Source organism: Hemicordylus capensis, chromosome 17, assembly GCF_027244095.1.
Source record: "Hemicordylus capensis ecotype Gifberg chromosome 17, rHemCap1.1.pri, whole genome shotgun sequence".
NCBI lineage: Eukaryota > Metazoa > Chordata > Lepidosauria > Squamata > Cordylidae > Hemicordylus > Hemicordylus capensis.
In genome coordinates this window covers 13,334,723-13,361,091 of record NC_069673.1, presented here as the reverse complement: position 1 = coordinate 13,361,091, position 26,369 = coordinate 13,334,723, and the positions used below count along the sequence as shown (strand labels likewise).

General features: G+C 46.2%; 1 long non-coding RNA gene and 1 other non-coding gene across 2 annotated transcripts in view; one reads left to right on the top strand and one right to left on the bottom strand.

Moving 5' to 3' along the window:
• The first annotated feature begins 4,999 nt into the window (after positions 1-4,999).
• Positions 5,000-26,369, top strand: part of LOC128338755 (uncharacterized) — a 31,718-nt gene continuing 10,348 nt past the window's right edge. The window contains exons 1-2 of the long non-coding RNA XR_008312688.1: positions 5,000-5,972; positions 11,356-11,538. This is a non-coding gene — a long non-coding RNA (uncharacterized LOC128338755). The remainder of the gene's footprint in view (positions 5,973-11,355; positions 11,539-26,369) is intronic.
• Positions 8,232-8,303, bottom strand: TRNAA-UGC (transfer RNA alanine (anticodon UGC)). The gene has a single exon. It is a non-coding gene; the product is annotated as a tRNA-Ala (tRNA).

Genomic DNA, 26,369 nt, shown 5'->3' with positions numbered 1-26,369 from the left:
AGAGGAGAGGAGAGGATGGAAAGAAAAGAAAAGAAAAGAAAAGAAAAGAAAAGAGAGGAAGGAAGGAAGGAAGGAAGGAAGGAAGGAAGGAAGGAAGGAAGGAAAAGACACAGCAGTCATTTTCCTCCTTTGCAATACTTTGGAGAGGAAATTATCCAAAGCTACTGAAAAAGCAAATATATTCTTTTCAACTCAATAATATGTGGATTCCTAATAACATTTTGCAGAATGTTCTTTTAAACAGAGGAAAACCAAAGAATCACCACAAAGAGGTACGCTATATTACAAACAACGATATGACTGACACATAACTACAGATGTAAAGAAGCAGATATTCTATCATGTCAAATCTATAAATAATAGTGTAGAATGGATTCACACCAACAATTAAAAAAAATACAGGATCTGCCACATACCCAATGTATATGCATTCCACAATATATGGGACAGGACTGCTTTGGGAAGAGAACCTGCCTGTTTGCAGGCAGAAGGCTCCTCCAAGTTCCGTCCCTGGCAGCATCTCCAAGGAGGGCCGAGAGAGACTCCTGCCTGCAACCTTGGAGAAGCCACTGCCAGTCTGGGTAGACAATACAGAGTCAGATGGACCAATGGTCTGACTCAGTAGATGGCAGCTTCCTATGTTCCTGTAACAAAGGAAATGATTCTGACGAGACTTTCCCAGCCGTACATTTCACCTCAATGCTGCCCACCCATATCCTGTCCTTTCCACACTAATAGAACACTTCGGATCTGAAGCAACATTTTTGTCGTGGTTTTCACTTGTAGTAGTAGTAGTAGTAGTAAATTGCCAGTTCCCAAAGGTTTGCAATAGAGCCTCTCAGATGCAGGCCTGCTCTTGGAGGACCTGCAAAGCATTGTGGGTAGCCTGCCATTCCCGCCAGGGGACTTGAGCAACTTTTGGGCCGTCTTGGCTCAAGCCCGAATCTATTGACGGGACTCCAACGTGCAAGAGCAGAAACGCGCCGGCATCTCTTACCAAGGAAGGGAACGACGGCACCAGGCCCAGGTATTCAACTGTCAGGAAGATATATGATCTCGTCTAGAACTTTGTACAGCTGGCACCAGAGAAGCAGCAGCCGTGCTGTGCCAAGAGCACACACAATAAGGTTGGCATTCCCCGAACGAGCCCAAACGAGCGCCGCCTCGCAGCCAAACTTGAGGCCAGGGTCCCAGGAGTGGAGCCTCTTTACCACGGTGTGACAGATGCAGTTGGCAAACCTCAGCGGCTCCTTCCCGAGGGGGAGGCAAAGGCGTAAGGAGAGAGAAAGGAAGCAGCGGCCAGAGCTGGGATGGCCTCTTTCCCTCCGCCCCAGCACTGCTGAATCGGAGGAACCCAATCAGAGGGAAACAGCTTGTCGGAAGCATTGTCCAGGAAGCAGGATGGAGAGGGGAGGGAAAGGATGATAAAAGGTACCCCAGTCTCCGCTGGCCATCAAGGAACAATGGAGGGTTGCAGATGCTATTTGCCAGAGGTGCATCCAACTCCTTGGGAAAGGGTCTGCTTCAGGACCGAATGGATCGAGACGGCAAAGGAAACGGGCAAAGAGTCCTGGGTTTGCCATGGGGAAGCACAGCCCCAGGTATATGTGGCTGGTCACAGGCAGGGGAGACCCAGAGTCAGGAGTTTGGCAGAAGCCTGAAGAGACAAAGGTCTGAAGTTTGATTCCTTGCAGCATCTCCAGATGGGGTTGGGAAAGACTCTTGTCTGAAACCCTGGAGAGCTGGTCAGAGTAGACCAGGCCTGCACAACATAAGGCTCGGGGGGGCCAGATCCGGCCCACGGGGACTTTTTGCTGGCCCGAGGGGTGGCCCAAAGTATTGTGGTGCCTGAGGTGCAGGGCAAAATGCCACCTTGCCCCATGGAATTTGTGGGGGTCAGCCCCCTTTCAGAATTGACCTTTGCGAGCATTGAAAATGCATGGGATACAAAGTAGAGGAAAGGTTGCGAGGAGCCTCCTCTTACGTTCTCATGCTGTGGATAACTAATAATTGCTTTCATTAATATTTTAAATAATTAATTTTAATGTGCTGAAAATTTACCGTGGCCCCTGCAGATGTTGGCCTACAACTCCCATGATCCCAGGCGATTGGCCACGGTGGCTGGGGATTATGGGAGTTGTTGTCCAAAAATAGCTGGGGGGCTGAAGTTGAGTAGCCCTGGTGTAGACAATCCTGATGAATGGTCAGGTGGATGAATGGTCAGACTCAGGCAGCTCCATGTATTAATCTGCTGGCTCTGGAGTGCCTTTGAGTCAGAACTCCTAGAGTCCCGGCTCACTAGTGCCTCCAGTGGGGATCCATCACATTGCAGCATTTGCTCTGTCTCCTCCCAGGCTCTATGTTGGCGGTGCTCGTAAAAGCTTGTCATCGGTTTCTCTACAGACAGGAAGGGTCTAAGCGGCTTCCTGTCCTGAGCAGACTTTGCCTTGGTATCAAGGTCTGCTGCATGTCTTCTTGTTGCTTTTCCACTGTGTGAACCCCTGGTCTGTTGGTGATTTCTGCCGACTGGCTTGATCCTTTGGCTTCTGACTGCTGGGCTGGCTTGACCTTTGGTGTGGCATTGACTCCTGGCTTCTGTCTTGCCCTCCTGACCTGATGGGTTCTTGGCTTTGACCCTTGACTTGTTCCTGATTCTTGGCTCCTAGGTCAGACTCTCGGATTCCTGACTGTTGACCTGGCTTGACTCCTGGCTCTCCCAGTCCTGGCATTGAACCCATGCCCCCATTGACTCCTTCCTCTATGACTTTGCCTAACTTGGCACTTAACAGCACTTTCCCCAGTAGTGCAAAGCAGGAAGTTCTGCCTATGCTTCCTGTGCCTAACCGGGCACTTCCTGTGCTTAACCAGCATTTAACCCACACTTCCTGTGCTTAATCAGGCATGTAGCTCCCTCCTACTCTTCCTCGCCTTTATTTAAAGCAAGGGGCAGAACATAAGAACGGCCCTGCTGGATCGGGCCCAAGGAAGCCCACCTAGTCCAGCATCCTGTTTCACCCAGTGGCCCACCAGATGCCGCTGGAAGCCTACAGGCAGGAGTTGAGGGCATGCCCTCTCTCCTGCTGTGACTCCCCTGCAACCGGTACTCAGAGGCATCCTGCCTTTGAGGAGAGTATCGAATGGCCTCATTGGTGCCTCAGTAATCTGACGCCTCAGGCGAGTGCCTCATTGCACCTCCTGAAAGAGCCACCCTAACCCTTCTGCAGCAGCCCAAGGCCAGAACGGTAACGTTCGGCACCGAGGCCAGGGAAGGGGATGGCGAGTGTGAAGGGAAGCCCTCAGAAGTGTCAGGGAGGTTTCTGTGTGTCACTCAGCGCCACAACGTTGGAGCCCAAGAGTAATGAGTGTCATCCCAACCGCTGACAAGATTCACCACCCCAAAGAAAATGCAGCCTGTCAGCTGAAATACGGCAGAGACTAACCGGAGCTGTGATGGTAACAGGGGGCCTTAAGGCCACAAGAGTGTCCCGGAAAGCTGCACTGTGTTGCTAAGGGGGAGGAATTAGGAGGGGGGCCCTGACGCTGTCTTATTAAGCTAGTCACAGCCTCCGGGGTGACAGCAGTGAAAGATGCAATGGCCCACAGAACACTCAACAGATGCTCGACAAAACTTGCCACCGCAAACGAAACGGCCGCTGTGCTTCAGGCTCGAAGCATTGTTTTGCCAGATGGGGCCAAAAGTCCACAGGAAGCTGGCTTCTGCTGAGTCAGACTCTTGGTCCGTCCATCTCTGGATTGCCTGCACTGACCGGCAGTGGCTGTCAAAGGTTGCTTTTTTGGTTTTATTTTGGTGGCAGGGGGAATCTTTCTAAGTTAACAATTTGAGATGGTTTGCTGACACTCCTTTCTTGCAACTGCACTTAGAATCCTTGGCTGCTTTTTAAATCTCAATTTCCTACTGTGTTTGAATCATAGCATTTTTGAGGGACCTTAGCTGTCATCTAGTCCAACCCCCCTGCTCAGTTTCAGAAATAGTGAGGTCATTCACACAATTAAAAATGGTGTTCTGCCCAGGTTTGGAATCCACCTCCATTCTGCCGAGAATGCTGCAGAAGCCATGGGAATCAACATTTCCCAGGGATCCTTACTAAGGACTCCAAAGAATTTTGCACAAGGGGAAGGGACCACAACCCAAAGATGCTCTTCTGTTTGCATAAGGCCTTGTGGAAGAGCCCAGTTAGTCAGTTGTGCAGTGTGAAAACTGCTGTAAATCCTACTTGGTATCACAGGCATGAACTACTGCACCAGCTCTTGCAAACAAATTTGCAGAAATAATTGCTAGCACCCAAGTTCTTCCCGTTCATGCTTCTTTAAATCCAACCCATGGTTTTGCCTTTCCTTGGCATGACCTGGAGAACCCTGAAATTTCAATTCAGAAATTGTCTCCTTTCAATGGCAACACTTATTGGGCCTTTCTCACACACAAACGCAGGCCCATTGAGGATTCTAGCAGAAGCATTGCCTTATTCCTGCCTCACCTGGCTGTGATTTGCTGTGAAGAACAGGACTTTAAAGAACCCAATACTGGTGCGTCTCTCTTTGATAAACATTGGCACGGCATGCTTAGATCTTATTTATCTACCCTCTGTGCGCGGGTTCATTACTATGTATTAGGCGAATGTGACACATTTATAGAAATATGGGGACTCTTTATGGAATATATTAAGATTGAATAAATCATTCACTGTGTGGTCAAGGGCTACAACACCCCTGATGAATGTAGTGTGTGTGTCTGTGTGGGTTTAATTTTCATTCTTGCTCCGTTTGATCTCCGCGTTTAAAAGAGCTGTCGCACTTTCTTCCCCCTTAGATCTGTGGCTTTCAACCTTCCTTCCTTCAGGGAAACTTCTCCACGTTGACTCATCTGCCATTGGAGTCACAGCATGAAGCAGAGGATTCTGGGAGTGTTTTGGGGTTTTTTTGAGCACACATTCAGGTCATGTAGCACAACAGGCATTCCCTAGGCCCTGAGAGCAGAAGGTGTACCTTAGAACTTTCTAGGACCATGTATTTCATAACAGTGCCCTAAAATAGTGTTTTTCAGCCCACCCGCCCCCAAATACACAGAGCGGTTTATTTTTTAAAAAATTGAATTTATATACTGCCCAATATCAAAATCTCTAGGCGGTGCACAGAATTAAAACATAATATAAAATGTAAAAGGTTTAAAATTCAAAAAAGAGAGATAAAAATGATAATAAAAACACATTAAAATTTTAAAAAGATCTGTACCAGTTGAAGGTCCGGGGAAAATAGGTACGTCTTCAGGGTCCTCCTAAAAACAAACAGCAAAGGAGATGCTCTTATTTCATCAGGAAACAAGGAAAGGTGTGAGAAGATAATTTACAATGGAAAAGGTGTGAGAAGATAGTTCTCTGTCCCAATGGAGCTCACCGTCTAAAAGGAAGCCCTAGGTAGACACCAGCAACAGCTACTGAGAGAGAGACTATGAGTGGTGAGCCAGTCTTGTGGTAGCGAGCACGAATGATCCCCTTTGCTAAGCAGGGTTTTCCTTGGTTTTCCTTTGGATGAACAACTACCTGTGAGCACTGTCTGCTGTAAGATATTTTCCTTAGCAAATGGGGCTGTAGCTGGATGCCACATGGGAACCCCCCACATTCAAGCTGTATAAAGGCCCCAAAATTCAGGCCTGAGTCACAGTGTGTGAAGGGCCAGTGAAACTGCCAAAAGCCCAATAGTACGCCCCTTGTGCAGCTTAGCTTCCTCCATGCTGGGGTTTTGGCCTCTGTTGTGAGGTAAACCCATGTATCTGATGAATGATTGGGCAGCATCCTCGGGAAATACCTTTGTGTATCCATTTATGAGGTAAAGTCTTATGAAGTTTCACCAATCTAACTCATGTGGAAACACCTCCGTGAACCCATTTATGAAGTAAACCACTAGGAAGTGTGAGCGGCCTAATGAAGAAATACCTTTGTGTATCCATTTATGAGGTAATCTCTTAGGAAGTTTCACCCACCCACCCAGTGTACCCATTTATGAGATAAACTATTACAAAGTGTGAACTGTAACTAATGTAGAATTATCTTTGTGTACCCATTTATGAGGTAAACTCATAGGAGGTTTCACCTATCTAATGTGAAAAATACCTTTGTGTACCCATTTATGAGGTAAACTCTTATGAAGTGTGAACTGTCTAATGTGAAAACACCTTTGTGTGCCCGTTTATGAGGTAAACTATTATGAGCTTTCACCTATCTAATGTGGAAGTACCTCAGTGTACCCATTTATGAGGTAAACTATTATGAAGTGAACACTATCTAACTAATGTGAAAATACCTTAGTGTACCCATTTATGAGGTAAACTATTATGAAGCATGATCTATCTAACTAATGTAAAAATACTTTGGCTATCCATTTATGAGGGAAACTCTTTTGAGGTTTTACCCACCTGACTAATGTGAAAATACCTTAGTGTGCCTGGGCTTATACCATTGATAAAGAATTCATTTCAGCTCACCAGCTTAAATGCAATGCTTTTCAGGGGAGTCAAATTCACAATTTCAGCTGCCAGATATCAAACATAAAGACTATCTGTCATGACCCTGTGTTCCCATTTACATCTCTCTGCTCTCCAGGCAGGGAAGGGGCGCCTGGGAGGAGCAATCTGAGCTTGGAGATTTTGATGACCTTATTCCATCTTTAGGCCTCAGAAACCAGAGAGGTGAGGTGATCAAGGTTTCAGCACCCTGAACAGGGTTCATCTGGCCCCCGAACTCCCCAGCCCCTGGTGGCTCCGACACGGAGCCAACAGTTGTGTGGGCGGCTGCCCCGGCCGCCCCGGCAGGGCTTCCCGATCATCTGCGGGGAGAGCGGGCTTAGCCTGCTCTCTCCATTAACCCGGACAAAGTGGGTCTCACTGATCGTGAGACCCGCCTCAAAGAATAAAAGCTGCCTCTGTGTGTGTGTGTGTGTATAATAAAAGTTAAACTAAAAATGTATTGAATGTACTCTGATCAAAAGCCTTGACTTCCAGAAAGCTGATGACAATGATCCCGGCTATTATTTCAGAAAGGTCTGTGGTATTTGGCCCGGGCAGACCCGTCAACAGGTAGCCCTTGCAGATGCCTCTCTGCATGGCATGAGGTGAGGGGAGGGTCGCTGGGTAGTTATTTCAAATGACAACATGGCACGGGCCTTTCTGACCCCATTTCACATGGAGGCACACTCCCTTTCTCCCCAGATAGCATTCAGCTGGATGGGAGAGGCCATTTATAAGTGCTGTGAGGGGCAATTTAAAAATAATGTAATGGCAATAAAAAGCAAGAAAATGACTCCTAAGCCATCCATTGCCGGCAACATTTGACACACTCGGCTTTCTTGTTCCCAGCATATTAAGAGAATCAATGGGCCAAGCCATTCCTGACAGCTAGGAGAGAAGACGCAAGGCAGATGAGCGGAGATTTTTACTAGGCCAACTTCCTCAGGGGGAGCTAGCATGCTTAAGAGCCTTTCAGGGCCCAGCTCCAAGCCATTGTAACTCGAGAAGCGAATGAGGGATATATTTAATTTCTAACATGATAGGAACGTAGGAAGCAGTCTCATACTGAGTCAGACTATCGGTCTCTCTAGCTCAGTATTGTCAACACCGATTGGCAGCTACTCTCCAAGGTTTCAGGCAGGAGATTTCAGGGGATTAGACTTGGGAAAGAGGAGGGCCTCTCCTTCTTATTGGAGGAGAGGTCTATCGATGGCTACTAGTCAGAGGACTATAGGCCACCTCCAGCCTCAAAGGCAGGATGCCTCTGAGTACCAGTTGCAGGGGAGTCACAGCAGGAGAGAGGTTATGCCCTCAACTCCTGCCTGTGGCTTCCAGTGGTATCTGGTGGGCCACTGTGTGAAACAGGATGCTGGACTCAGTGGGCCTTCTTGGGCCTGATCCGGCAGGGCTGTTCTTATGTTCTTAAAGAATATTCTCCTGCATTATTTAGAATAGGAAATAATATTCCAGATAACTATTCCACCCATTCTATTAAATGGAGAATGCTCTTTTACGAGTCTCCTGGAGATGTGGCTAAGGATTGAACCGGGGACCTTCTGCATGCAAAGCAGATGCTCTAACAGGGAGGTATAGATGTTCCTGCCATATACTGAGTCAGAGCATTGGTCCATCTAGCTCAGGATTGTCCACACTGATTGGCAGTGGCTTCTCCCAGGTTACAGGTAGGGGTCTCTCTCCTAGCCCTACCTGGAGATGCTGCCCGGGATTGAACCGGGGACCTTCTGCATGCAAAGCAGATGCTCTACCGCTGAGCCACAACCCCGTCCCCTTGGTCTAGCACAGGACTGGTAGAGAAATCCTTCTGGCTCCACCAAGGCCTCTTAATTAGACTCCATGAGCACTTGGTGATTCTTAAGGCTAGTTAAGTAGCAAACTATGTGTTGATAATAAAATTTGCTTGCCTCTTGCAGATATCCAATTTGCTTGCATCTTCAAAGGCAGAAATTGGATTGTCTGCTTCCTAAATTGTTTTAATCTTTGGCACAGAGAGCTCCTGGCAGCATCTCCTCAAGTGGAAAATAGGAAATGAGTTTAAAACTATAGACACACATGTGAATAATACCCGTGCTCAGGCGAGGTAATGCAAGACCCAGAGATGCAAAGCCAAGACAGAATTGTCCGCTTTGGATCTACATTCTGCGTAGAAGGCTGAATGGCTGCCCAGGAGAGGAGTTGAGATATGCAAGAGGAGAAAGCCATGCTAAGGACACCTCTGCTTGGTAACAGTACACTAGGGCCGAATTCGGACATAACGTGAAAGCGGAGGTCCCTTCACCTGTGGTTTCAGTAGCCGTACGTCCGAATGCGGGCAACTGGAGCTAAGCAGGGAAATGGCTTCACCATGGTTTCACTCCCCGGACTCCAATCTGTACCTTCAATTCAGAATGGAGTTGCGCCACCTGGACCTTTGATTGCTAGGTGCCAGAGATACCTCCGGATACTGGCACCACAGTTTCCCCCTCATGCAACCGGAGTTGAGGGAAGAAGTTCAGGCTGCCATTGGCTGCCCTTCATTGAAGAAGGAAGCCTTTTTCAACAAGGGAAGGGAAGCAAAAGGGAAAGGAAACAGAAAAGGAAAAGATTTGACTATATTCCTAGTAGTAGTAGTATAATATTCATAGTAGTAGAAAGGAAAAGGAAAGGGAAAAGGGAAAAGGAAGGAAAGGAAAGGAAAGATAAATATTTTACTATATTCATAGTAGTAGGAAGAAAAGGGGAAAGGGGAAAGGTATTTTCTTTGATCAGGAGTTGGAGAGGACCAGTTCTACCATTAGGCAGGATGAGCATGTGTCAGATGACAAATTTGGGGAGTACCCTCAGGCTGCAAGGTCTTCAGTGCCTTCATTTTTCCTTCTATTTTTAACAGTCTGGGAAATGCCTCTTGCTCTTCCTGTCAGAGCGTAATGCGCCGTCTCTGATAGGAGCCTGCATTTTTGTGGTGAAATCTGTGGCAAGCAAAGTTCTAATTTCTCAGTTCGGTTCTCCAACTTATTACAGGCTTCGTTCCCCCTAAGAGAGAGCTCTGTATTCTTAAATTCCATGTGAGGCAGGGGGAAAAAAAAAACCCTGTATCTTGCCCCTCCCCCTATGCCCCCCACACCTTTTCCCCTTCGTCTTCCTTTGTAGCTTGGACAATGATAATATTCATGTTATTACTGATGCTAATTGAACTTTCTCAAAGGTGCCTGAAGGCAGGAAAGTTGCCTGGCGAGATAATTGCCATGGCAACCCACTGCCTTGAATAAGAACCCGGCCTGTGTGTCCACGAAGCACGCTGTCAGTCCATACAAAACAATGGCTCTGAACTTCTTCATGGAAGAGGACAAAGCACACCATGAATCGTGAACACACAAACCATTCTTTTCTGGGGGGGCGGGGGAACAAACCCAACAAGTTCTACCTTCCTGCCATTCCCCCCATGAATGCAGTAACATCCTTCCGAGCCAGTGGATAATTTCCAAACTGGAGTCCATCTTTCTTTTTATTCCGATCGTTAGCCTCCTCCAGGCTGAGTGTCTCCCCCATCTTGTCGAGTGCACGCTAATGCCACAACCGGCGGCCGGAGCAATAAAAACGGAGGGCCTTTCCATCGCGCTAAGTGGCCTGCTTGGGAACAGGAGGGGGAGAAAACCTTGATAAAAGTTTAATTAGGAAAACGGACTCCCATCAGGAAAGTAGACCCACCCGCCCTGTTTTTTAACCCTTTGGCCATAAATCTCCCCCTCGTCCCCATAACCCCCTCCTGGGCACGTTGCTTTCCTCACCAAACCCGCATCAGGGCTCCCATTATTTTAATCAGTTTGAGGGGATTTAATACATTATTGATTTTCACCGACGAATTGAAAAAGCTCCCGTATTAAGTCCAGGTTGCTTATTCTTTCTGGATATGACATTCAGGTACTTGTGAAAAATTAGACCAATTATGAAATCAGCCATTTACTGCTTCAAAGAGCAATCAGTTGTCACATTGCCGAGGACTTGCTCTTGAATATTATTAGCCGTGCGGCATGCACAGGAAAAGTGCTGAGAGGAGAGACTTTAACCAAAGGGCAATTGAATGAAATTTACTTAGAAATAGCTATTTATCACCCTTGGATTTCCTACTGTTCAAATCTACCACAGACACTTTATGGAATTGGGGGTGGGGGAGGGGAGAGGGGAGAGAGAGAGAGAGAGAGAGAAGCCATCTTAGGAGCATAACCCAGTTGACATGTGGGCCCCTCCCCCACTTCCCACCCCACTCGGCTGACATTAAATGAAAAATTTAGAAGTCATTGTAACGGCATCAGGAAACATTATCTTTTCTGATGTGCAATTTCAGCTTCAGCTCGAGAGCCGCGGGGGGAAAAACAATTCCCCGCAGAAACCCACACGCACAACAGGAACTTTTGAAAGTTTGACGGCCCAGACTTGGCCTTAGCTTTTATGCTGCGGACATGGGTAGCGGTATCCCTGCGGCTCCCAGAGAAGAGTGTTGTGCAATTGTTGCGGCGATGGGATGGGGGGATAATTATGGCGGACAAAAAACAAGTTAAGGAAGGCATGGTCTCTAGAGCCTGGGAGATATAAGGCAGGGAAGAGGGAAGGAGAAAGAGAGCCAACATTGCAGAGGCTGCAAAAACCCTCCAAAGCACAGGGGCTTTCAGACTGCTGCACTGCTGCCCATTAGAGGCGCTTTGGCTGGTGTCACAAACGGCCACCATTAATGGCTTTTGCTGCAGGCGATGGAGTGCGAGGGGACATAAATTAAGGAGGGTATGTTCGAGAGGAATTTCTACCTCAGTAAAGATGTCTTGTCTGCTTGTTTTCCACAGCCAGCGAGAATTTCAGGAGGCAAGGTCAATGCTTATTGGAAAAGGAGCAAGACAAGGGCGGGTAATTTTCGGGGGCCATGCCCGTCCTTCCCTCGGCAGCTCCGTGGATCTCTTCACACACGGATGCCACCTTGCACACACCACAGGAGAGGCGCTGTGAGGCACCAGATGGAAAGCGACATGGTAAGCAGCACCCAGTGGCGAGGACGCTGGGTGCGGAGGTTGATTGAAGAGGGGCGACCAAAGTTGATTAAGTGAGTCGTCCTACTATTTTAGGTTGATTAAGTGAATCGTCCTACTGATGCAAGTAACCTTTGAACCTGCGTGGCTGCATAGAATCAGTATATCCATGCCAATCCTATTATTTCAACATGCCTAAGGAACCCTCTGCATATTGCATTTTTAAAGATATATACCTGAGGGCCTATTCCAGAGATGTGCTGACTGCTCTTTAGATTCAGTATTCAGGTGGACACCAGAAATTTTGTTGAAGTGGATTATCCCCCACCCACACCCCCACACCCCAAAAAACACCACCCATGGATTTTATGAATATTCACTATTTGGATCCAGATCTTTGCCACTATTTCACCTGGCTGCTGCTTTTCTGGCTCCCTGGAAACAAAACACCTGGTGCTACTTATGCCTCCATTCTAGCATATAGGTGAGCCCAAGCAATCAGGGATCACACAGTGATTGCAATGACATCACAATGCTATGCCACCCAAAGTAAGGGTAAGTGAAAGCAATGTAAGTAAACTAGAGTGATAATTTACTCTGTATCACTCACGCGCAAGCAAAGCTATTCACACACGCAGACAAAATCAGACCAAGGATTGGACCCAATCCCAGTGGCACTGAGGTAGCCACCCTCCAAAATGAGGTTAGGAGAGTGAGTGCTCTCCTAATCCCGTTTCTTTGGTTGTCTGTCCACAGACTGTGGGGATCCCGGGCAGCGTCGGGGAGGGGAGGGGGACTCCATAATGTACCATGCACTCACACAGTGTGTTATGGGAGAGCAGGGCAATGCGTCCCGGCACTCCGAGCTGCCGGCAGCTCTTTAGGTCTTCCTCCCTGCTAACCCTCTCGCCCTTTCCCACTGCTATGTGGGAGGACATATTTTTTTAATTTTCAGGTTTTATTGGCTTCTATTTTATTTGCCATGTGCCTTCTCAGAAAGATAAATATTTTAAATATTTAAGTAAATACTACCTTTGTGGCCTCCATGCTCTTATCTGCATTGCCCTGGCCTCCCTCCCTCCCTCCCTCCCTCTCTCTCTCTCCCTCCCTCTCTCTCTCTCCCTCTGTTTATATCGGCTGCATTCCCACAATCACAGTGATCCTGGTTAAAGAGTTAACCAAGATGGCAGAACCCATGGAGCTGGTTGTGAGAACACAGATTTCCCGGGCAATCCTCATCAAACTGCTGTGGTTAAACTACATTTAAAACAAGGTCAGAATCCTGATTAATCAATCCATCAGCCATCTTTATTACAGTCAAAGACCAGCACAGGATAAAGTACAGATACAATCTAATAAAACTCATGTGAAATAAAATATAACTCTCGAAGCGAAGTATGAACCCGATTAATCCAGTTAAACCAGATCCTTGTTAAATGCAGGTTAACCACTGTGATTTAACTAGGGTTGCCCAGTAAATCTGCGTTCTCACAACCAGCTGTGTGGAATTCAGCAATCCTGGTGATCTCTAACCAGAATTGCCATGATTGTGAGAATGCAGCCGTAATATATAAGGTCGTTCACAAGATGGGGCAGGGAGAGTGGTGGTGAGAAAAGCAGAGCTTCACATGTTGCCCAAGCATAGGTAGGGCTGTTCATGTGAACAGCCTGCTTATGTGTATTATATATACATATGTATAAGATCCTGTTACACAAAACTACAGGGGGAAAGAAAGAGAACATAGTGTATTATCTTGGGAATTGCCTATTTGTTTCTGACTGTTAACACTCAGCGTGCTCCAAAACGCACGGACAATAAATTCTTCCACCAGTTGATGGACTCCCCAGATCTAATAGATTATGTTATAACAGGGAGGTAGCATTTAAAAACAGCACCCTGGCCTGCCACCGTTAGAAGAGGAAGAAAGGATTGCTATCAAGTGCCGTTTAATTTAATTTCATAAATAATAGGGTATTTATAAAGGGAGCCGTAACGCCAAGTGTTACCAATTTCTCCGCATACAATAATATGATTTGCACAAATGTTTGTCCTTGAGGCAAGCGGAATACATTTTACAAATCAATCCTTCCACTGAGTGCAATTAGCACCCGTGAAGGCAGCCGGCAGCACCTGTAGCAGTATTTCTCCCTTGCCCCCCACCCACCACTTTCAGAATGCGGAAAAATTCCGGCACACAAAGAGCCAGGAGCGGGGAAATGCACCCGGCGTCCTAGGGCCATTCATTCTCATCAGGCAAGAGTGGTTTTTCGTGGCCGATCTGAAGTGACTTTTACGCAGGATTCCCACCCTTGCTCCAGTGGGGGCTGGCAGAAAGATCAAGACTGCTGCATAAAGAGTGAAGGGAAAAAACCCTGACTTTTTAAGCCAAGCAGGGGGCTGGAGAGGAAGGAATAAAGGACGCATTGGCTAGCACTTGGCCGGGGGTTGGGTGGGGGGAGAGAGAAGAGGCCATTCTACCGTTTCCCCTCAACTACCCATAGGGATGTGGGGAAAGCATCTGGGTCATGGACGGAGCTCAGTGGCAGAGTGCAGAAGGTCCCAGGTTCAACCCCTGGTAGCATCTCCTGATAGGCCTGAGGCTGATCCTGGCCTGGAAACCTGGAGGGCTGATGCTAGTCAGTGTAGACCAGGAGTTCCAGACCCTGTGGATCGCCAGATGCTGCTGAACTACAACTCCCACCATCCCCAGCCACAATGAATTGTAACTGGGGAATGGTGGCGTTGTAGTTCAGCAAGAGCTGGAATGCCACAGGTTGGGGACCCCGGGGGTAGAAAATACTGAGCTAGATGGACCAAGGGTCTGACTCGGTAGAAGGCAGCTTCCTGTGTGAGGAAAGTGGAAAAAAGTGCTCAGTGGCACGACCAGTACGACCAGTACTGATACTGACCAGTCTGATCAGTGGTATGGCATCCGCTTTGCACTCAGAACATTCCAGGTTGAATGTTCCTGGCTGTATCTGCAGCACGGGCTGGGAAATCCTACTTGTCTAATACCCAGGAGAGCTGCTGCCAGTCATTGTAGACAATCCTGAGCATCGTGGGCCAATGGACTCAGTCAAAAGCAGCTTAGGAACATAGGAAGCTGCCATATACCGAGTCAGACCATTGGTCTGTCTAGCTCCAGGTTTCTCAACATTGGGTCCCCAGATGTTATTGGACTTCAACTCCCATAATCTCCAACTAAAGGCCACTGGAACTGGGGATTATGAGAGTTGAAGTCCAGTAAGATCTGGGGACCCAATGTTGAGAATCCCAGATCAAGCTCATTATTGTCTTCACAGACTGGCAGCAGCTTCTCCAAGGTTGCAGGCAGGAACTTCTCTCAGCCCTATCTTGGAGAAGCCAGGGAGGGAACTTGGAACCTTCTGCTCTTCTCAGAGCGGCTCCATCCCCTGAGGGGAATATCTTGCAGTGCTCACACATCAAGTCTCCCATTCATATGCAACCAGGGCAGACCCTGCTTAGCTAAGGGGACAAGTCATGCTTGTTCCCACAAGACCAGCTCTCTTCTCCTGTGACCAGCTTCCTTTGTCCATTCAAATGTTGACATGAACATCAAAGCCTACAAGCATTGGTCTTCATCCTTTGGACTCTACATTTCCCTGATGGGGTCTTGAGGCAATTCTCATTTCAGCCCACCACAGACACCATGAGAATCACCGCTCTGGACAAACACAGCAACTTGATGAAGTTTCCCCCACCCCCGCACCCTGCTGCCACCTGTCTGCGAAATAGATGAGGTGGGGATAGTGATCCGGCGCGCCTTCTGCCACGACAGACAACCCCGGTTCCTCTCATGGAGCTGTTGAACTGGCATTAAACAGACAAGACAAGCCCGCAGTCAGTTATCGGCCAAAAATATAATGAAGGAACAAGTTGGTGGAGCAAAGCCAAGTCATCCGGACCAGCCAAGTGGAGAATTTAATTTCTCACCGGTTCCTCAGCAGCGGAGCGTCGCCGTGGCTGCGGCCTCGCGCCTGCGTGATCGTTGACAGCTCTGACCCACTGGGGTGAGAGTCTCCCGTCACTTCTTGTCACCATTGGAAAGTGGGGAGGGGCAGATCAGACCAGCGAACATGGACGGATGACTTTTCTGGAGTTAAGAGCCCACGATTTCCAAAATCCAGGGAATGCTCTCTTCCATCCTGCTGCCCTGGGTTGGGAAGGAATGATCATAGTGGTAAGCTTGCTTGCTTTGAGTAGAAATCGGGGAAGCAACAGGAAATCTATTGCAAGTTCTCCACCTCTTGGAAGGAGATTTGGGCCGAGTTCGAACGCGACGTGGCCGTTCTGTGAAGAATGAGGCCGAGAAAGAGGGAGCCTTCTTGGAGAAGAGAATATGAACAAAGGAGAGAGCCCTGGATAGCTGACTCAGCGTCCCTCCACACCCGCCCCCACCATCGATTCTGATCTATGGAATGACTTGCCGTGTGGTTTCAATAAAGCTTTTGGAGATTGTTATGCTAAATGAGAAGAGGGGGGATTGGAAAAAAGAAAGGGAGTAATTGTCTTCAGCACCTTGAGAAACTCTTGGAGAGAACATTGTAATTAGATGCTAACTTTGAAAGATGCATTGGCTTTTGGATAATGGAAGTAAGAGCAGTGTTTTAAAAGCTGCATGGGGGCAAAAAAAGAGAGGAAAGATGATGGAACTGGCTATCAAATGGCTGGAGGGTTCAAGGAGTTCGGTTAGGGATCTTTAGGATAGCCAGAACAGCAGTGACCTTGGGGGGGGGGGAGAGAAATCAGTATGTTAAGGAGTCACACATGGAGGAGACCTCGTCTTGTGATAGTGAGCACGAACTGTTCCCTTTGCTAAGCAGGGTCTGTCTTGGTTTGCATTTGGATGGGTGACAATGTCTGAGTGCTGTACAAGATAGGGCCACAGCTCAGTGGAAGAGCATCTGCTTGCATGCAGAAAGTCCAGATTCAATCCCTGTTAGGATCTCTATGTAGAACTCTGCCTGAAACATTGGACAGCCACTACCAGTCAGTGTAAACCAGTGGTTCCCAACTTGGGGGCCTCCAGATGCTGTTGAACTACAACTCCCAACAGCCCCAGCTACAATTTATTGTGGTTGAGAGTTCTGGGAGTTGTAGTTCAGCAACATCCTGAGGCCTCCAGGTTGAGGAGTGTAGACAATACTGAACTGAAAGGACCAAAGGTATACAGCAGCTTCCTATGTACATGTTCCTAAGGTGCCAGCTAAATCTGGGGGCGGGGGTGGGGAGAAATTATTTTTGCCCTTCATCTTGCTAGGAAACTAGAATGTTTTTCAAAGGAAAAGTGATTTTGGTGCTTTATTATTTCATAGGTTTCCATTAGCAAAAATGACCACTTGCATCACCAGAGGTCTCCAAACCTGGAGAGCTTGTTGATGTGGATTACCGACATTAATGGGAGTGTGTGAACACACACCAAGGTGGGAATCTCAGATTCATCTCAGGCCATAAACCACCTTAGTGTGGATTCACACCATCACGCTAATGTTGGTAGCCCACATTAAACCTAGAGGTCATTCACACAATCAAAAACTGTGTTTTACTCGGGTCGAGTTGTGGGCGCTCCCAATTTTCAGTTGTGTGGAAGCAAGGTAGGAATCAAACCTGGGTAGAAGTGATTGTGCATGGAAGCAAGGTAGGAGGGAGAACTGGGTTGCTTTTCCTCCTACCTTGCTACCACACCACCGAAAATTGGGAGCACACACAGCTCCCAAACTCAGGCAGAACACAGTTTTTGATTGTCTTCTCCACACTAAATATACCCAACTGCTTTAACTCTTAATGAGGCAGTAGGGTGCTGAGGTGGTTAAAATGGATTGTACCCCCTCAATCCCTCTGGAAAGGGAATCACATGTCTGAACCCTCCCCTCCATAAACAACGGCACTCTAAACTACAAATAATCAATGCAAACAATAAAACAATAAATATGAACAAGACCATAAAAAGGGTGCCGTATAAAATAGCGGTGATAAAATACTTTCCCGATGACTGATTTAAAACATCAGAACTTAAAAGGCTTCCGGGAATAGAAATGAAGGGAAATCATACTTGTAAGAATAGCTCCCAGCAGGAGGGTCCTCTCTGTACTCGCCTTCTTGTAGGCTCCCGCTTTTTAACCCTGATGTCCAACACCACATCATCATCATCATCATCATGGGGAAGTATGGGGGGGGGGAATGGCCGCCCTGGGGCACCTCCATGGAAAAATGTGGTGATGGTATTCAGGATGCCTCTGGATCCCAGTTGCAGGGCAGCAATAGCAGGAGAGGAGGCAACTATTGATCTCTTGGTTGTGGGCTTCCCAGAAGCAACTGGTGGGCCACTGTGGGAAAGGCGATGTTGGGCTATATACAGCAAGGCTCTTTTCTTCTTATTCTTGAAAAGTCTCTGGGTAGGGCTGGGAAAGACCCTTGCCTGAAACCTTGAAGAGCTGCTGCCAGTCTGTGAAGTCTATCTGAGCTTGATGGACCATGGGCCTGACTCATCAGATGGCAGTTTCCGATGTTCCTAAAATGTCATTTGCCACAAGGCCTAGTGGGAAAGCTTTCATTCCTGGGAAATTACATGCCATTTGTCTCCCAAGTGAAGCTCCTTCGGGGTACGCAACTCAAGTGGTGTGCGTGTGTGTGTGTGTGTGTGTGTGTGTGTGTGTGTGTGTGTGTGAGAGAGAGAGGCCACCTTCCTTCGGAAGAACCTCTGTCCATTCCCACACACATTATGCAGGGGATGCGTAATGCTCAGTGGTGAGGATACAATTTATTTCCACTACTGAACGGATTGGCCATATTTCATGACAAGCAGAGCCTGGAGTGGGGATGAAGGTCAGCCCATCAGAGGTGGAAATAAATCGTACCGGATTACAGGCTCCCATTACGGGAGCTATTTATAGCTCCCTTCTTCGAAAACTCTCTGGAAATTTGTTTGCTTGGGACTCTCTCTTTTTTTTGCGCTGGCAATTAAAAATCACGGGCTGAAAGTGACTTTGGAGGAAATACTCGAAATCAGGGAATCGGCGAGGATCCAGAGGCCATCTGACTAAATTCTGGTGGTATGGTACAGCAAGCCACTCACCCCCGATCCTGGGAGGGCCAGGAGTCAAGAGCTGAGTGTGATTACTTGGTGTGCAAGTAAGCAGTATGGTACGTTTCGGGGGAAGAATTAAGGGCCCCCCTCCCCTGGGGGACCAGGACAGGGCATCATAAGACAATCTGCATGCCGACGGCTCAATCTGCGTTGCCCCCAGGCTTTGGAATGCTCTCCCAGAAGGCACCCGCTCCTCCGGCTCCTGGACAGTTTTCAGGAAACGAATAAAGACGTGGCTCTTCACCCAGGCTTTTAAATGAGAGCATTGGTTTTACCGCTGCTGCTTGGTATTTTTATGTATCATTGGGTTTTTTTTAATGGGTTTTATATCTTTAAATAAATAGCGATCTTATTTTATATTTAAATCATCGGTACTTTTGGATTTCAATGATGCAGTGTTTTGATTATATTGCAAGCCTCTTTGAGATTATTTTAATGAAAAGTGGCACATTATTATTCTTTTATTTATTGTTATTTTTACATTTTCTATCCCGCTCTTCCTCCAAGGAGCCCAGAGCGGTGTACTGCATACTTGAGTTTCTCCTCCCAACAACCCTGTGAAGTAGGTTAGGCTGAGAGAGAAGTGACTGGCCCAGAGTCACCCAGCTAGTCTCCCCGGTTCAAAACAAAATAAATCAATCCCTGCTGGATCAGGCCAAGGCCGTGCAGTCCAGCATCCTGCCTTGTCCAGCAGCCAACCAGGTGCAAATGGGGAGTTCACAAGTAAGGAAAAGAGCACCTCTCTGAGTGCTCGGTTGCTCCTGGCATTCAGGCACAAACCTCCCCACCCTGGTCCTGATGGAATTCCATGGCTACCAGTTTCCATTGGTAGCCTCAACAGTCTCATTTCACCAACATGGCCAAGAGCCATTGTTAGACCTCTCCTCTCTAAACTGGTCTGATCTCCCTTTGAAATAATCTACGCCAAAGGGCCATTGCCACATCTCGTGAGTTCTGGATGCTCTTGATGCCTTGCGTAAGGGAGCACTCTCTCTTTTCTGCTGCCAGTCCATGTCACAGGATGATCCGCAATGCTAGGAGTCCGAGAGAGGGAGAAGAACATCTCCCCATCCACTTCCTCATAGAATCACAGGATGTTAGAGCTGGAAGGGACCTTGGAGGTCATCTAGTCCAGCACCCTGCTCAGTGCAAGGAACTGGGACAACATCCCTGATAGCTGCCATCCAGCCTCTGTTGGAGAAGCTCCAGAGAAGGAGATTCTACCTCTTCATGAATCAGGCTGATCCACTGTCATACAGATCTTACAGTGAGGAAGTTCTTCTTTCTCCATGATAGGCATGCTTTTATCAACCTATGTCATATCCCTTCACCTGAGTTCTCTTTTTTTCTGGACTGAAGAGTCCCAAGTTAGCTTCTCCGCTGCGTCTTTTCCATCTTCAAAACACCCATCCTGAGATGGGTGACTGGACAGGTATCTTTTGAAAGAGAGATATAACGTACCTATTTCTTTCAAAAGACTAACTCGGAAATAGCGATGCAAACGTAATTGATTGTTCAAATTAAGAGACAAGCAATTCATTTGCTTCGAACAAAGTTAGTTGGGTTTCTGCTCCCTCTCCCCACCGTAAAGGCTCAAAACACAGAAAACAGCTATCTCTTAAAGCCTCGTCAATTTGTACAGTAAAAGCATTGGGCAAAAACATATTTTATTGTTATTCCTGTCAGAAATAAGAAACATAAAGATTTAAGGGCCATGTGACTTGGTAATTGCTGCAGGGCTTTTTTTATTTTCTGACAATAAACATAAAACTTAAAAACTGTATTAAAAATCATTTGCCAGTTCTTATGCCTTAACAGTCAGGAGTGAATAATGGTTGGATTGTTTTTTTCCCCCCTTGCATATAAAATACACTCTCTTGTCATCTTACAAAACTGTCAGAAATAAATTCATCAAAAAAAAATAAGATTATATAATTAAAAGTCACTTCTTTTCTTTGCCTAGTTTGGTTGGAATTATTTGTTTGTCATTGGAGAGTTTTTCTCTCTCTTCTCTTTTCTTTTACAGTACTAAATTGCTGCATTTTGAGACAACTTTCTTTGTCGTTAAAAGACTATTATTCCACACAGTACTCCTACAGGAGTCTAACTTTCTCTTGCAGTCAATCAATATCCGTCACAGCTCAAAACCCTCTTTAGGCAACACTGTTTCATTCTGAGAACCTCTTTATTCCCAAGACAAGTTGCAGCATTCATGGGAAGCTTCTAGAAGTGTGGAAGTGACTACCATCCTCATCTGGAGTCCCATGGACTATCTGATAGAATGTGCAATAGACCAGACTATCCTACATTCCATCAAACTGTCCCCATTATTACCATAAATCTTCCAAACGTGGCATTGCCACAATAAGTGAATGTGTCATTTTCACTGGACTTTCCAAATGGTTCATACACATCTCTGCCTGTGTGCATCATTCCCTTGTTCAAAGAGGTGAGCAACTTGCTATTGCACATAGTGCCAGACTATTATACTTCATTCTTCCCTAGCAAAGTGTGGAAGAGCTTGATATTGTGTAAAGTGTTGGCTGATGGTTATCATTGTTCCTTATCTAAGTGCTAACCACTTGTTAAGGTTCTTCAGTAGCATGCTAATTGACTTGCTATTGCGCAGATGAAACAGAGAGGAGAATCCTCAAATGCCTCCAAATTACACTTTATTGCCATCAATAAAAGTCAAGAAGCACAGTGAAAAAAATGGGACTACAACTAAATGTAAAGAAGACTAAACTAATGACAAGAGGTACAGCAACCAGCCTTAGAATTGACAATGAAGAAATTGAAGTGGTGGATAACTTCTGCCTTTTAGGATCAACCATCAACAGTAAAGGATCCAGCAGTCAAGAAATGCACCGCAGATTAGCATTTGGTAGGGTTGCAATGAAGGCCTTGGAAAGGATATGTAGATGCTGTGAAGTGTCTATACCGACAAAGATTAGAATCGTTCGGACAATGGTTTTTCCCATGACACTCTATGGATGCGAAAGCTGAACTTTGAAGTAGCAAGACAGAAAAAGCATTGATGATTTTCAACTTGGGTGCTAGAGAAGACTTTTGAGGAGACCATGGACAGCCAGGAAAACAAACACATGGAACATAGAACAAATCAATCCAGAACTCCTACTTTGGACACATTATGCAAAGACCCTTGAGAAGTCCATAATGCTGGGAAAAGTTGAAGGAAAGAGAAGAAGAGGACAACCAGCAGCAAGGAGGATGGACTTGATTATGACAGCCATGAATGCACCACTGAGAGACCTTAAAGGCCAGGTTGAAGACAGATCATCCTGGAGAGAATCTATCTATGTGGTTGCTAAGAGTCAACACTGAATTGATGGCACTTAATCAGTCAAGCTAGCAAATGCCCTCATTTGAATCAAAGTGAGGATGCTGTTCTGCACACATGGATCCTTTTGTGTCCACAAATCTGCCCCCACCATGGAAATGAGACTCTTGCAGATGACGAAGTGAATAATAGTTGGATTGAATATAAAATACACTCTCCCCTGAAATACATACATCAAAAAATAAGATTATATAATTAAAAGTCACTTCTATATATTTCAACCGGGCTTGAACTTAGGACTTTGGCAGTCTACAGGAAAGAGCTCTTCCTGTGCAGATAGCCATTTACAAAACTATAATGTACCATTTATTCCCTACACAGTCAATATCAACAGCCCATTTAATTATATCTATCTTCATTAAGTTTGGAGGAAGAGCTGAAGAGAAATGGAGGAGAGGAAAGAGAAGGGGAAAACAGAAAGAGAAAGAGGAAAACGGAGGAGAAAGGCAGACAGATCTAATAAAAGATGCCAGTGGATCCTGTGTTTGATGCTAAGGTTAACATTACATCCCAGATCTGAAAAGGTTGAAGACCACAGGATTAGAGAACCTCTTAAGGCCCCTGGCTGTGATTCCGTAACTCAAGGACCGCTCTGCTAGCAAATGAAGCTTCTAATTATCAGTCTTTGTCCCCACAAGAGGAGAGACACATCCCAACAGCATGGATTGTTGTAATGAATGGTCATGGCCTTGTTTTGGGTGTGGGTGGTTTTGTTTTTTTGTTTTAATGACGAGAAACAGCAAATTTCACCAGAGCTGGTTGGGTTTGAGAGGCGGCGGGGGGTGGGGAGAAGGGTGGGCTTTTGAGAGACTGGAAGTAATAATGGTTTATTGATCTGTTTGTTAAGTTATTGGAGCCTTAATGGAGGTAATAAACCAATGGGCCACAATGTGGCAGAGTGACAACTAGTGCCAGAAAACTAATTAAACAAGAATTTCTCCAAGGACACAACTAGGGGGAAGAGAACTTCTATCTGTGGATGTGAGGACCCCCCCCCCCGCCCCGATAACACAGAAATGATATTTCATTGCTCTTGGAAAATAGCCCTGGTGAAGGACATCAAATGGAGAAATCCAGCTAGGATTAGTACCCTTTTCGAAAGGATTTACACGATGCAGTGTTCATTCTGCCCTCTAGGGGATATCACCCGTCGAGATGAAGCCCTTCTATAAATTGGAAACCACAGCAGGCTGAGTCTTAGGGGATGCCATCAAAAAACCACCTCTCCAGTCTCAGTACTCTCCTATAATATGTACCCAGATGTGGCAAAATTACATTATGGGTTCCCTCCAACACACTACCAGCGGCAGCCAATGATATGGAGTGGGAAAGTGTATGACATAGAATCACAAGGGCTGTTCATGTGACCCTGAATAGGGTCGGAGGAGAGCCCAGCCAGAGTAGGAGAACCGGGAGTGTTCTCGATTGGTGGTCTCCTGTGTTTGCAAAGTTCAAGGTAGTAATAGGAGAGGGAGGGAGTCAGGAGCAGGGAAGGATGGTGTTTTGTCCACTCTTGAGAAAATCCTAGAGACAGGACGAGGGTGGATCACGCCTGCCTTCCCACACGTTTATTCTTCCCTCTCCCTATCTTGATCTTTGCAGCCACAAGGCCACCAACTGTTGAGGAGAGCTGGTCTGGTGGTAGCAAGCATGACTTGTCCCCTTAGCTAAGCAGGGTCTGCCCTGGTTGCATATGAAAGGGAGACTAGAAGTGTGAGCACGGGAAGATATTCCCCTTTGGGGATGGAGTCGCTCTGGGAAGAGCAGAAGGGTCCGAGTTCCCTCCCTGGCAGCATCTCCAAGATAAGGCTGAGAGAGATTCCTGCCTGCAAGCTTGGAGAAGCCGCTGCCAGTCTGTATAGACAATAGTGAGCTAGAGGGACCAATGGTCTGACTCAGTATATGGCAGCTTCTTATGTTCCTAGTCACCAGTTGGTGCTTGGAATGCTCAGCCCCAGGATTGGTGGCCTTCTGCACTCTGCGATGCCTAATTTTGCTGCTTCCAAGCCCTACTGGGCAAAGTTTCTGATAATAATGCATATAATGATTTTATAATTTTCAAGGCTTGTTACTACCTGCTAAACTCGCCAGAGCCTCAATAGCTCCCCAGTCATGATTTGAAAAGTTCATGCTCCATTAAAAACAGTTATTTAATACAATAATCATTCAATTAAAAACCTTTTGAAGCAGCTGCCAGACCTTATTTGTATCAATACCATATTTTAATTATTAAAAGAGGGTCTAAGACTGAGTCACCAACTGTGATTGTCAAGAAACGTTATAACAACATTAGGCAGTTAAATGATGGCACTCCCAGGGGATGGGAAAAAGCCCTCCGGCTGAACGGAATGGATGGGTGGGAATTTGAGGGGCAAAAAGATCTGGGTGGGAGAGGCACAGACTTCTGTACCAAAATTTGGGACCAGCCCCATCTATCTGTGCATTGTCATGCTTGGGTCTCCCAAATCCCTACTCCACTCATTATTACATGATGTAGGAACCCAAGGATCCCATGGTTTGTTTCTAGGGGGAAGCTGTTCTTGGGGACACTTAAAACCCTAGAGTGGCGGCCACAAAGAGACTGCGGAGCTAGCCTGGCTCGAGTTCATCTGTTGCCCGAGTTAGGAACACAGGAAGCTGCCGTATACCGAGTCAGACCCTTGGTCTATCTAGCTCAGTATTGTCTTCACAGACTGGCAGCGGCTTCTCCAAGGTTGCAAGCAGGAGTCTCTCTCAGCCTTATCTTGGGGGTGCTGCCAGGGAGGGAACTTGAAACTTTCTGCTCTTCCCAGAGCGACTCCAGAGCGACTGAAAGAAGATGAAAATGAAACCATAAGATATATTATACTCATGGCAACTTACATTTATAGTATTCCAAAATGAACTCTAACAAGTAGTCCTTTGCCCTTGCCCAAACGTATAACATGGCCAGCTGGAGAAGCATATTTATACGATGGCCAATAAACCCAGCTGTAATTCATTAACTCTAACACCATCAATTTAAAGGAATATCACACCCTTCATTTAAGCATAGCAAAATAAGTCAAGCTCCTTATGTAATCCCTGTGGAGCAAGAGTGTTCAGTTTCAAAATCCTCAAGAAACCAAGAAGACCCCCATCAGACTGACCAATAAAGTGGGGGGGGGGATGAACACAATAGTCAAATGATTCTATAGCTGAAAATATATTCAGTGTAAGCAAAATGGAAGATATTGATAGAACAATTGTATGTTCAGAGAGGAGCAATCAAGTCCATAATGTGGAAATGAAACCACCACATAAATGAACGAGTCCATACACTGTATATCAAAATGGAGCTATGAAGTCCGTGAAGTAGAAATATGAATGGAACTGTCCACTACGGTGAACCGGTGACCTCTATTTCGAGATGCCTCTTTGTCAAGTGGAAGTTGATCTTGTCAAACAACATTGGTCAACATGCTCCAAAGTCCTAATCTTCCAAGAGATAAAACTCAGTTGTTATATAAACCTCAATCATATTTCAGAGCATATATCTCCCCAACATACCCCCACAAGGAATAGCTTATACCAAACATCATAGTAATGAACAAAACAGAACATTTGTACAAAACTTACAATATATAAACTGCTTGTATTGCAAGATGTAGTGAAAACATACCCATATCTCATTCCCAAAGGTAAAGAGATTTCTGAACTACACAAGCACTCAACTAGTGACACACAGAACAGCATAAGAGAATCTTCTCAAAAACAGAATATCAACAAACCAAGCCAACAACTTCTGTATTACTTACATTTATTATACAACTTCTTCAACTGATACTAGAAAATTCTCTGGAACAAGCAGGTACAAAGCTTACTCATACACCCACCGTCAGCTGTGGTTGCAAGATTGAAGGTGTGCTACCAATAATAGTTCCTAATCCCAAAAGGACTTACAACAATTGTTGAAAGCATTGGTTTAACAATGCTGGATATACACCAGAACCCAGGTAACTTTCACCATAATAATGAACATTTTTTTCAGATGGTCCAGGTAGGACTGAAATGTGTGAATTTAAAAAATCAAAATAATATTGGCAGCTGGAATACACTAACATGGCTGTGAGGAGAACACTTGGGATGTATTTCCCAATGCAACTGATGTATCAAGGACATCTTCAGCCACGTATTGTGATCATATATGTAATATGATATGTTCTTACAAAAAAGATGAAAAATCCAGTCTGTCATTAAGTCTCCCAGTGTTGGGGGTCCCTGACTGTCATGGCTCAGACCTCTGACTCAGAAGAGTCGGAGGCGGAACGGGAGGACTCGGTTGGGAGTGCAGGTTCAGAGGCACAGCAACAGGATTTGGCAGGGAGAACAGACTCTGGAGCTGA